The sequence below is a fragment of the Ursus maritimus genome, unplaced genomic scaffold (assembly GCF_017311325.1).
Source record: "Ursus maritimus isolate PB19 unplaced genomic scaffold, ASM1731132v1 scaffold_18, whole genome shotgun sequence".
Taxonomy (NCBI): Eukaryota; Metazoa; Chordata; class Mammalia; order Carnivora; family Ursidae; genus Ursus; species Ursus maritimus.
This window is the reverse complement of record NW_024424230.1, coordinates 55,727,856-55,740,358: the sequence shown is the minus strand read 5'-3', so window position 1 is coordinate 55,740,358 and position 12,503 is coordinate 55,727,856. Positions and strand designations below refer to the sequence as shown.

Here is a 12,503-nt window from a genome sequence, read left to right as displayed (position 1 = left end):
AGCACCACAAAGACAATACGTCTAAAAGAGAATCCTTAGTCCCCCATCAACTGCCCTTGTCTGACTCCCTATGTCCATGACACCATGATTTCTGCAGTTACCCAGGCACAAAATCTGCCGATTCCTTCTCCAAAACCAATTGCCAAGGCTAAGAGTACTTCTGAATGATCTCTCAAATATGTTTTCCAAGTTTTTATTCCCTCTGTCACAATCTTAGTTCAGGCTCTGATACTTCCTGTGTGGGCACTGTCCCCATACCACCCTAGAAGAACCCTTTCAAATTGTAATCCCAGTGGCATTCACATGCCCTGCTGAAGAAGCTTCTATTTCCAACTACTACCCATGAAATTAAATAGAAATTAAATTTGGCTTGGCATGTATTTATTTGGCCACAACTAACGATGTTTTTGCTATATCTTTTACTACTGTCCTTTTTATCCACATATATTTTATGTTCAAAGACAAGTGGTTTGCCCAGATCCAAACTCCTACTCATGCCATTCCTTCTGCGTGGACGTCCTCCTCCTACTAGTACTTTCTCAGTTGAAGATTTTACCCATTCTTCAAAGTACATCTCAAATACCACACCCCTTCAAAGTCTTTCCTCCATAGATGAAAGAGCGCTCTCTCTCTCTCTCTCTCTCTCTCTCTCTTCTTGATGCTCTGATAACACGTGCCTGTTCTGTGAGTAGGATATCCTTCTGACACTGCCTGGTCCTGCTTCTTACCCGTCCACACACGAAGGGTGTTGTATTGCTTATTTCTGCAAACCCTGCACCATCCGCCAGTGTGTCTCGTACACACTAAGCATGTAAGAGATCCATAGAGAATTGACCTCATGGAGAAAATCATAGGTTCGGTGCAGGGAGGACAATTCCAGATTAGGAGTGTTTACAAAAAGAAGTATGGGTTGAGATGACCTTTTCCAGAAGCCAAACCCCTTGGTACACTGATGTTTCCAGTGTGGGACACGGCTGGTCATTATCTCAGCTGCTTCCTCAAGAAACGTTTTGGCAGCCGATTCAGTGCAGTTCTACTCAAGCCTTGTTAGCTTTACTTGGCAAGATGTAAGCCAGACACGTTAGGGGCTGGGGATACAGTGGAGCATAAGACAAAGATAGTCCCTGTCCTCATTAAATTTTTAGTCTTCTTTGGGAGTCTTTTTTTTTTTTTCCTCATGGGAACATTATCTGTGACTTTATAAAGCATAAATATTTATAAGTATTATGGCTTATATATAATATTTCAAAGATTTACATTATGGATACCTTTGCTGCATTTAAAATACTCCGTAATAAGAAGGATAATTTCTCCAGTTCTTTCCTAGACGTAATGTGAATCTGGGCAGATCATGCATATTTGTGATGATGTCTAACTTGATAGCAACCCTAATTTCACTTATAGAATGCCTAATTACTTTCACAAAGCTAATTAACAAAGATGCTTACAGGTACATACTGGAGTCCCTTCTATATTGGGAACTTGCGTTTACCTTTCAGTGATTCCAGTTAAGCAAGCAGAAGCTAGTGGATAGGTACAGGGGGAGTATGTATGTGCATTTCTAAAATTAAACAGTTTTCAATGGAATGAATATACAATTCAAAAACCTATGTATTTCTTGGAAAATTACAAGAGAACAAAACACACAGCCCATACCTGCACCCTGTTCTATACTGGGTGCATCATATCTAATAAAGATACCTTATTAGAATGCAATCACTGTAGGACATATCGCAGGGCCACTTTCTATTTTAGACTTCTTAACCCTCCCTATCCCAAATTTCCAACAAATATGGGTGTGGGGGGCTTCAACGCCTTGGAGTCAGGGACACCAGAAGCCCCTCCAATGTATCGAAGGCTTAGCGTTTCTCTTCGGGACGGTTCTTCCAATTCCCTTGGGAGAGCTAGGGTTCCACAGGCACTGTGACCCTGACGTGCTGTCTGTGGGCGGCTCTGCAAGGCCCCCCAGATCCCCTGTGCGCCCCCGAGGCCCCGCCGGCCAGATGCAGCCGGGCGCCCCTAGGCGCCGGTGACAGGAATTGCTGTCTGGGTCCCTGGGGCCGCCGAGGGCCTTTAAGTACAGCCGCGCGCCCCTGCGGGAGAGGTGCCACCGCCCTCCAAGAGAACGGCATGAACGAAAGAGATGCTGGCCGCTCCGAGCGCTCCGCAAGGGGCTACTTCCATGCCGGCCCAAAGCATCACAGGAGCAGAGCAGTGATTAGCAGAAAGGAAGCCCTGGGGCTGTTTCCTTCCAGAGCATGTTATGGGTAGAGCCTTCTCCCGTGCAGAGGCACCTGGCTGGGCGGACCCAGAAGGGGCGGACGAACCATTTCGTAGCCTGCCCTCTCCATCTCATCTCCGGGAATATCCTGAAATGGCTTGCCACATCTGTTTTTAGCCTACTAAAAACCTTTCTAAATTGGGTTCGTTTTAGTGTCTTTTTAACTGCTTGGACTGGTGTCAAGTTATTATTTTGCTAAAAAAAAAAAAAAAGGTAAGAGGAACGTATGCTTTTCTAGAGGCAGATTTTCCGTGCCTGGGGAATCCGGGGCCTGAATCACCTCCCAGCCTCTAGGGTCTGCGTACAGAGATATTAAGACCAGTGGTTTGGGGGGACCTGTTGGAGCCCGGGAACTGTAGAACCAGATGCTTCTTTCCTCTGATGGTTCGCCAGGCTTGGCTGCCTTTGGCAGTGCGGGGCTTCCTGCACAGCTTCTAGGACAGGCTGTGCCTCCCATGCATCCCAATTACCTAAGGCAAGAGTTTCCAGCCCAGAAAGCAAGGCTCTGATCAGGCCCAGCTAACTACCTGGGTGCCCCGGCCGCGGCGCTTGTTCCACTGGGCTATGCGTTGGGCCCCACCCACCGGGCGCCGCTGCCGGCGCATCCCCAGGGAGAGCTGCGAGGGTGCATGAGGGAATCCCTGACTTCAAGTGCGAGTGGGGGGGGGGGTCTTTGTTGGGTTTAAAATCCACAAACATGAAACCGTACAGAAAACAGTAATTCCAGGATTTTTAGCTGCCTAAAAAAAAAAAAAAAATCTCCGAGGTTGGTCATTTTTAACCAGCCAGCTGACCCCAAGTACAATGAAGGCAGAAGACCCTGGGGGGCTTTATGCACCTGCGGCTGGCAGCACATTACCATCAGCATCAGGGCATCCTGACATCTCCGGAGCAGGTTCTCAAACTTCAGCAGGCATCAGAATGCCCTGGACGGCTTGTTAAAACAAGCAGGGCTGCACCCCAGTTTCGGATTCCGTGTGGTGCCCCAGAATTTGCATTTCAGACACGCTCCCCGGTGATGCCGCTGACCTGTGGAGCACGCACGGAGTTGCACGGATTGACAACGCAAGCTGGCTGTGGAGCGCGGCCCTCTCCCGGAGGTGGACGTGAGCCCGGGTGAGGCCCTCAAGCTTGCCCCACCTCTGGCTCTCCATCTGTAGGGAGGGGCTGATTTTAGTCCCTGTATCAGAAGTGCTAAAATGAAGGGAGGGGCTGCCAGATTGTCTGCACATTAGAGGCCCGCAGGAGGGTGGTTATTCAATTCCAAAGTCCAGGCCTTGCTCTGTGCCCATCCAAGCATTAGCAGTTCCTCGGAGCTCCCCGGGTGACTCGAAGTGCAGAGAAGTTTGGGAACCACTGGAGTAAGTGATATAATGCAGTGAAAACATTTGCTCCAGTGATGTTTCATTTAAAAAAATGGATATTCCTCTTTTCTTTTCATAATTAAGTGATAATTTTGTGATCCGGACTACAGGTGACCGCAGGAGTTCAGAGGGCAAGAAGTCCACGAAGGGCCTGGAGAGGGGAAGGGGGGTTCTCTGGAGAAGGAACAAGGACAAAGTTTGACATGTGTGCGTGGTTTCTGAAGGGAAAACCAAACAAACAGAAACTCCAGTGGCCCCTTTACTCTTCTGTCCTGCAAACCATCGTCTGGGGACCGGGTGGACTTGGGAGCAGTCCGTTCTTCCACTAGGGTGCTTTGATGAACTCTCACAGGATTTAGGAAACCCTGTCTGTGGTTTGCAGGGAGGCGATGCCTCTCCGATAGAGCTGGGAGGAATCCCAGAGACAGCCAGTTTCCAAGCACTCATTTTCAAGATCATTACAACTGCCGCACAGGCTTTCACGCTTGGGGTCCGGCCCTTGGAATCGCTGTGTTCTCCTGACTGTGGCTGCACACAGTGGCTCAGGGAGCGCAAGCGATCGGCTGGAGAGAAAGAGCTGGCACGGGCTATGGCCGGCCTCCGTCCTGTCCTCTTCATTCCTTCCATTTCTTGTGTCCTAAAGTGAAGAAACGGAAGAAAGGCAGGTGCAGGGACGGCCAGTGACTGGCTCCAGGTGATGAGCTGGATGGGGGCGAGGGAGAGGCTGCACACCCAAGCGCCGGTGCCAGGTCCAAGGCTCTCTGCGGGGAGGGAACTCAAGGCGGATTATACTTTCTTCAGTCTTGCCAGGTCTGTCTTCGGGCACTGATACCAGGTGGGAAGCTCTGCAATGATTTTAGCTACCTTGCCTTTTTAGGGTGCGAGAGGCTATGACGAGGGCTGGGGGCGAGCAGAGAGAACAGAAGCACACTCTGAAACTACCGCTCATTTTTATCCAGGATCACGAATTACTGCATTTCTCCCGGTGTCTTCTGTTCCCACCAACTCTAGCAGCTGGCAGGAAGGAGCCTGGGGCCCACTGTGAAGGTCTATTTATGTGCACTGTGCATGGGTCCTAGGACTCATTTTGCTAAGAAACTCATAGTTAAGAAGGCTTAAGGAACTGAATGTTAGCTCTTAAACTGGGGGCACCATCGTGTAGTCCAATAAACCCAACTGTAAAGGGGTAGAAAGGAGGAAGAAGAAAAAGTCACTGTTAAAGAGTTTTGATCTGTCAAGAGGTTTTCAACAGGCTTTTTTTTTTTTTTTTTTTAACAAGAGCCATCCAAAGGGAGAGTGACCACAGTTCTATTAATAGCTGTGTGCGGGGCCAGCCCAGTACAGCTTTGATAGAGATCTGGGATAGCAAGAGCTAGAACGCTGCTAGAAGCACAGTTACCAAAAAGATCCCCAGCCAGGAGCAGTTGCCAGCCAAGTTTCCAAGGGAACAGATTTATTATAACCCCAAAAAATTTTTACAGTGCTCTCGCAGCCATAAAAACATTCATTCATTTAAATACCCTGAAAATACAGAATGCTTAGGTCTCAGTGTGATGAAGTCATATGGACAAGCATTTGTTTTTTTTCTTGCTAGCTTGTGGTGTTGCAGCCAGTGACTTACACTCTCTGAGCTTCAGTTTACTCCTAAATAATGTGAGATGATAGCACTGATTTCATAGGGAGGTTGGGCAGATGACCTGACATAATGTAGATCAAGGCTTTGCATAAGTACCTGGCTTATAAGAGGTTTCCTAGTTCCTAGTTCCAGACCTGCTTCCTTTGGCCCTGGGCCCTCCCTCAGGCAACATCCTTGAAGACCATTTTGAAACTGGCACTAAATCCCGAACTTCTGGAGGTCTGGATAGTTTGAATTTGGGAAAAGCACTTCACAGCCTGAGTAAATCCCCCTTTCACATCTTCAAGCTTCTGTTGAACCCCTCCCCCCCAAGCTCCTGGGTTTCTATCTGGTTTTCCAACCGCACGTGTTAATTAATATTATATATAATACTTGTAATAACGCACAAGGTCACACCCATATCCATAACATTTGTTTTCATCAGCTGCAAGGAAATGGATGGACTAATATGGACCTTGTGGAGTTGCAGGGGTCATCTTACAGGCCATCTGAGGAATCGGTCTTGTTACTTTTCTCTCTAGTTCATGTGGATGAACGCAGTCCTACCCAACTAGATCAGATAGCATCAGCTCTTCCAAGGAACACATCTATCCAGACGGCTTGTTCCCACCTTATTCAGTAGATTTGGCTTTGCCTTTAGCCATTCCCCCAAGGTAAGTCCTCCTGCCACAGGAGGGAGGCTCTCCATCGCTGAGGACAATAGGGAGTGCGTGTCATGCATTCTAAAGATCATTCTGAAAGATGAGTTTCGGAAATCTTTTAAGCAATGATAACATTATATGTGTATCTATATCTACATCTATATTTATATCTATATATCTCCCGAGGGGACATTTCTTAGGGTGAAATCTGATAGCTCTTTGAGAAAAAGGACCCATATTTTCTCTCACTGGGGTACAATTTAGATTTACACAGGCGTTTACGGGTTTATAAAGTTTTAAATCTGTTGACTGTATGCAAGTCCTGAGACAGTTCTGACTAGACCGTGTGGAGGTTACAATTGTTCTAAGCCCTAGAATGATCTGATTGCATGTCACCTCACACTAATTTTGTGGGGTCACAGTATTATCTCTATTTTATAAACACATAATCCGAAGCTAGGAGAGATTCAGAGGCAGACTAGGAAACTGAAGGGGTCCACATTGTGCCTTCAGTGTGGCCACGCCTGCGTCTGAGCTCAGGGCAGTGGTATCGAGGCTGTCCTGCCAGCCATTCAGACAGCCTGGAAGCCACTGCTGGAGCACAGAGAGGAACGAGCTGTGGCTCTAATGCTCGTGAAGAGACAGGCATGGAAATAACAAGTCTAACTCAGCACCACATGAGAGGCAAGGTTAGTAGTCATGAGCACATCTCCCGGAGCCGCCCTCCTTGGGTTCAAAGCTTGGCTTCATTTCTCAGCCCGTGTGACCTTGGGCATGTTACCTAAGCTCTCTGTGGTTCCATTTTCCCATTTGTACAATGGGATAATAATAACCGTTTGTGAAGATTAACTAGATTCTTGTTCGTAAAGCTCTTAGATAGAACATGCTTGGCACAAGTAAATGTTTGCTAAAATTAACAAAATGAGAACGGCTATTAGAAGTCAGAGGAAAGAATATTACTTCTAAAGGAAGAGATTCAAAGCTGCACCAGGGAGCCCACATTACAGATGAGATCAGAAAGCTGAAGTGCCGTCTCCGTGGATGGCTGGGACGGGGAAGGCATTCTAAATGCAGAAAGCTGGCAGAGGCATCTCTAGGAGGGAGGCCTGCGTGGTCCTGAGTACCTGTCGGGGTGGTGGGGGGACAGCAGTAGGAACGGTCCCTGTTTCATGATCTCCAGCTGCTTCTAACACCGTCCTGGTTGAACTTTGGTGCTGTTTTAAAACAGCAGAAATGGTGTTGGGATAAAAGGAGGGTGTTGGAGAAGAGGCGGAGAACGCAGGAAATGGATTTCTGCAGGACTAACATCTGTAAAGGGGACTAGTCCCTTTGTGAGAGTGCCTGCAATCCCTGGAACCACCTCAGGGCTCTCTGCCGCCCAGCCAGCTGCCCCCATGCCCAGGTGGGATGGGCTGCTAAGGGTGGAGTGCAAGCTGGATGTGGGGATGCAAACATGAGCCGGCTGGGCTTGGGTGACGACCCAGGTTCACGTGTCAGGCGTCTCTGTCACCAGCTGTGGAGGAGAGAGTGACTGTTTGCCTGCAGAAGCCAGATGGGGTGATTACCATAATGGATACACCTCAGGGTTCCTAGAGGTGAGCTCAGGGACTTGGCCTCCTGCCTCTCCTGGGCTGCCAGGATATGACCTCTCTGGCTTATTTACAGACCAGAAATGTTCTTGAAAACATGACTCCCAATACACACACACACACACACACACACACACACACACACACATTTTTCTAGGCAGAGGCACAAAATTTATTTTAAGGACCACCAATAAAAAAGGTAAACTCTCTAGAAAATCACATTTAGTGATGACACAGCATGGTGTTGAGGCCTGGTTGGCATGCAGGAGAGCGTGGGACTAATTCTAGCTGTATTACGATCTAGCCATGTGACCCTGTGAAAGTCACAGAAACATTCTGGTCTTCAGTTTCCTTATTTGAAGATGAGGAGAGTACGGTCATATGACTACTCAAATTATCCCAAATTTGATAATTATCCCGATTACATGACTCTAGAATGAGGTTTTTGGGAAGCCATATCGCATAGTAGTCAAGAGTGTGGTTCTGGAATCCTAATCGTGAGCCGACAGTTGCTAGCTGCATAACCCTGGGTCATTTCTTGATGTCTGAAATCTTCAGTTTGTTATCTGGGAGGTGGAGAGAGCATAATGCTTATACCGCAGAGCCACAGTGAGGGCCCAAAGACCCACCGCGTTGGCTGGCGTATGAGAAATGTCCACTAGCTCTTAGTGGTAGTTGTCACTGTGCCCCTACCATTGGGCCAGCACCTCCGTGGTTCAGAAGTGTAGCATGTCACGTGCTCTATTGATTACAACAGCTTACACTCTACGGTTGATGCCAGGATTGGGAAGACAATCCGCTTTAATTTCAGAAACACGGATCTGGGCTAAATTCCTGTGAGATAGTCCGAGGATATGCACCTGTTCCAGTGAATCTCTTTGGGAAGATCAATGGCTCTAGGGGTTAAGGAAGCCCCAAAGAGGAATGTACATGAGTTACTGGCTTCCCTGGCCTGTTCTTCTGTCCTGTTTCTTAGGTTATCATAGGAATTGCTAAACAGATCAAGAGACTTTGAAGAATTGAGGGGCGGGGATGGATGACCTACCTAATTCCTGACTGAGCATCATGTAAGTTATCCTGAGTATGGGCAATATGTGATTCAGCCAGCTGAATGGACTGAAACTCCCACAAACCCACTCTTGATTTTGGATTCTCTACCCTATAACAAGAATCTATGAAAGAATCGATCTTTGGTGATATGATGAATGTACCTCGCTTTTCTAGAATAAAAATTCTCTGTCCATCAAAAATTTTAAGGGATCAGCGTTCTGTATCTCAAAGGAGACAGTCTAAAGTGAAGAGAGGTAAACCCCAAAAAAGAGAAGCTGTGTATGGTCATAAAACTGCTCACTGCACTATTTGGCCCTCTTCTCTGGAAGGAGCCCAGAATTTACTCACATATTTACTCAGCCAGATAACCCCAAGCCTTGAGGGCAAGGCAGAGCAGGGCCTCAGAAGATGAAATTGGCAGATCCAGAAAGTAGAGAAGGGAAAAAAATTTTGCATTTGAGACAGGACATCACTTACTGTGGGTTTCAAAAAAATTACCGAAGAATAGGATATAACCGCAGTGTGCAAAGTGGGGGAAAAAGCAATTTTCAGGTGCTCATGTGAGCAGAACAAAGGTGGAGGGCTACTGCAGCCCTGAAATCATCCCATGTGCCATCTGAGCCCACAGCCGAGAAACTACAGCGGATGCGGCCCGTGTAGGTACACACGTGACCGGGGCTGTGCTATAGAACTCTCAGGCTAGGATGCCCTGGCCCCAGGCACCCCGTCCATCTGCTGTACACGGACGCTAAGAGCTCTACAGACACGAAGGCAGGTGCCCACCCAGACAACTGCAGATCAGGCTCGTGGGAACGGCATGAGTCGAGAGAGGGTCCAAGGCCAGGCCAGGAAAGCACTGACTCTTCAGGAGCCCAGACAGAGACCAGCGTGAGGACTTTCCAGGGCGAGTCAGTTGTGGTAACACAGCGAGCAACAGGGCTTGACGGTGGTGACCAGGAAAGCCGGCATCACCGTGGGGTCAGCTGGAGAATGCTAAAGAGCTGAATGATGCGCCGCTGGCCGTCACCCAGGGAGCCAGGAGAGCGTGTGCTGAGAGACGCTTGGTATTCAGACCTGCACATGTGCTTTGATCCTGCAATATCCCGCTCCATGGCAGGGCTGGAGATGGCTGATAGGAAAGCGTCAGAGGACTCCTAGCAGGGCAAGAATTGGCTCCAAAGCCTAATTCACAACTCATTGTCCAGTAGGTAAAAAAATCACTTCGCCTTTTCAATTTTTTTCTAAGAGACGTAACGGATTAGGCTGAACTGAGAATTAATACAAAAGGGTTAATCAGGTAGGCTAAATGTAGATTTATTTCTGTCATAACCAACGGAGCCGCAGTGACCCTCATTCACACCTGTAACGACCTCGTTGTACAAAAATGTGTGACTTTAGATTTCAGCCTGTTCTCCCAACACGGATGACAGCAGGGAAGGAGGGCAGTAAACAGAAATCTCCCTTGGATCAAATAAGTTATTTTGCACTAGCTTATATATTCCCTCTTCCACTTCTTCAAAAAACACTTATTGACTAAATTCCAATACTTTCTATGTGTCCAGCCTTTCAGGATTCACAGAGGAGATAAGCTAGTCTTTGCCCAGGGGCCTGTCACCTGGCAGGGGAGGGCAAAATGGTACCCAAGGATGCTTTGTTGCTTTTGGTATACAATCGTGTGTCATGCCTCTAATATTGGATTGTCAATGTCTTAAAGACAGGGATCCTCCCTTCTGTCCTTCTGGCCCCCCACCCCCAGCAGGTAGAGAGGTCGCCTGATACCCGCACGTGCACCAGGAGAGCCACAGGAGAGACGAACAAAGACTGTGAGGGGTTAAGGTTTCTGACATGGACCACAGCAGGGAAACAGGAGGTGTGTGAAACAGATATGAGACTGCTCTGTCTTCCCCATGGAAAATTCATTAATTCATGTCTGCAGTTAGAACGAATAGCAGTTGGCTGTTCTCAACAAGGCAGAATGCATTTCTGAAACTGAGGGACGGATGTGTGAGCAAGGGAGTGTGTGTGTGTGTGTGTGTGTGTGTGCATGTGTGTGTGTGATGAATATACCTGGGAAGAAGCTTTTATCAAGTGCAGGGATTGTGAAAGTTATGGAAGAGTAGTCTAGTCTAGTTACCCACGTGAGCAAATGTGAGAGAGGGGAACAGCTCCCTTTTCAAAAAATGCAGGTACGTACACACACACACACGCACACCCATGCACACACTCTCTCACACAAACACAAATATTTATTTACAGGAACATTATCAGAATGCATTTTCCAGAAATTAGGGTAAGCATTATAGGTATTAAATTTTACCTAAGAAACCTCATTAAGCCTTAAAATGCAGTACTTCGTAATTTGAAGCACATAATAAGCCTTCGGTAAAATTGAAGAATAAAGTTATGTGGTTTTCTCCTTGTTTTATTCTGAGAGTATTTGTTTTCTTTTAGTCTCACGTTTTTCAAACTCGTCCCCCAATTTAGTAGTCAATGAAGTGTTTCTTAGTGGAATGAATTTGTTTTAAAGTTGTGCCTGTTTTTCCACATCTTTATACCACAGTTTACCTTTCAATTAAGTAGATTTGCTATCCAAATTGGATTGATGGACATTAAGTAACAATGCTGATTCTCTAACGGATTTGGGGGGAGTAAAATAACTATTTCTATGCACCAGGAGATAGTCTTCCAGATGCAAAAGTCATGCTTGCAGCTACACAGAACACGATGGGGTGTGCCTAGATATCTTTATTAAATGCTGGCAAGAGTTCTCTAAAGGAGTCCCATTCTCCCCCAAACCCCTGTCCTGCTGCACGCAGGGGACAGAGGTGGTACCACTGATCGGAAATGTGAGATTGCTGGATCGTGTCCCTTGATAAGCCAGTGGATGGTGATAGGCAATTTCGAGAACTTCTGAAAAGAATACCTTCTCTCCAAATAATAATTTACTGTAGTCCGATGAGATCATTTTGAAAAGAAAGTTTATAAATTATAGACTGAGCATCTTTTACGGTCTGCATAAATTAAACATAGATAGAACACCAACAGGATTCGTCCCCTCAGTACCCACACACTGCAATGTTCCGCTCTAGAGCTACGAAATCCATGTCTACCGGTGTGGAAGAAATGGGAGTGGACAGCTCTCTCCCGAGGAAGCGACACTCATGTCTTTTTCCTGACTCATCCCCTTTTGAAAATCCAGACTCCACACTTTCCTCCTGCTGCTGGTGTTCAGAGCGGACGCAGGGAGCGCCGGGGAGGTCCCAGGGCCACCGGCATTAAAACAGAGCTCAGCTGCAGATGCCGCTGTTATTCAAACAGATCTCGGAGCCAGCACATAAACAATAAACATACACATATTCTGCATATAAACATGGAAGTTTAGAGCTCATTGGGCCCACGACCCTTCATGTTGAGGATGTGTAAACTAAGGCTGGGCGGAGAGAACCGGCTGGCCCTCGTGTTCCCCTCTGTCAGTTCTGTGACCACTTCGGCTACAGGATTCCCGCGCAGCCTGGCCCTTCTTGCCGCCAACCGCATCTCGCGGATTCCCTTCCCTATTCTTACCTTCTTCCTAAGACAGGAACATGTCAGCTCCTACCCCAGGCCAACCCCCTCCCCTGCGTTCTTGGGCCTCCCTATTACAGCTATTTCCCCAAACTCCTCAAGTCTTTCAGCCCACGGCCTCGCTTATCATCACCGGGAGAATGAATGTTATTGGGAGAGGGTGCCATTCCAAGGTTGTGGTTTATATTTTGGTTCCATTTATTTAAATGCATCCTCATCTGCCTCTGTTCTCCTGGCTCAGAGGACAAGATGTCAGCCCTCATAAGGCTGAACTGAAGACCAGTGCTCTGCATCCCCTCCCTCCTGCCCTCTTGGGAGAAAAACTCCCTTGACTGTTCACTTGCTAATGTTCAATTTCTCTCTCTCTTCTGATTCTTT

General features: G+C 47.4%; 1 protein-coding gene across 1 annotated transcript in view; it reads right to left on the bottom strand.

The window, feature by feature from the left end:
• PTPRM (protein tyrosine phosphatase receptor type M) overlaps nt 1-12,503 on the bottom strand; it is a 749,396-nt gene that overhangs the window by 33,116 nt on the left and 703,777 nt on the right. The window lies entirely within an intron of this gene.